Here is a 389-nt window from a genome sequence, read left to right as displayed (position 1 = left end):
CCATGATATTCACCCCGAGAGTAGGGTATAGAACTGAGGTTGTCATACATGACATATTCTATGTGAGTTATCTTTGATCGGGATGTTATTCTTGTGACTGTGCCACTACCCGATGGTAGTATGAGGATTTCACATGACTTGTATAAGGTGAGGTTTGGATTTGTATTATCTTTTATTTGTTATTTTATTCATAGGATTTGGAGTTGGTATTTAGCGATTCACAATTTGAGATACGAAGTATATACATGAGAGTTTCCTTGTTTGGATTATTTCGCTCAGTATACCAATTTTCATATTATGAATTTCTAAATATCAATTTTCATTTAGTTTAGGATAGATGATTTATATATATCTGTATGTACTAACCTCTATTTTTATATACTCCTAAC

The sequence above is a fragment of the Asparagus officinalis genome, chromosome 4, assembly GCF_001876935.1.
Source record: "Asparagus officinalis chromosome 4, Aspof.V1, whole genome shotgun sequence".
NCBI lineage: Eukaryota > Viridiplantae > Streptophyta > Magnoliopsida > Asparagales > Asparagaceae > Asparagus > Asparagus officinalis.
This window is presented reverse-complemented; position numbering follows the sequence as displayed.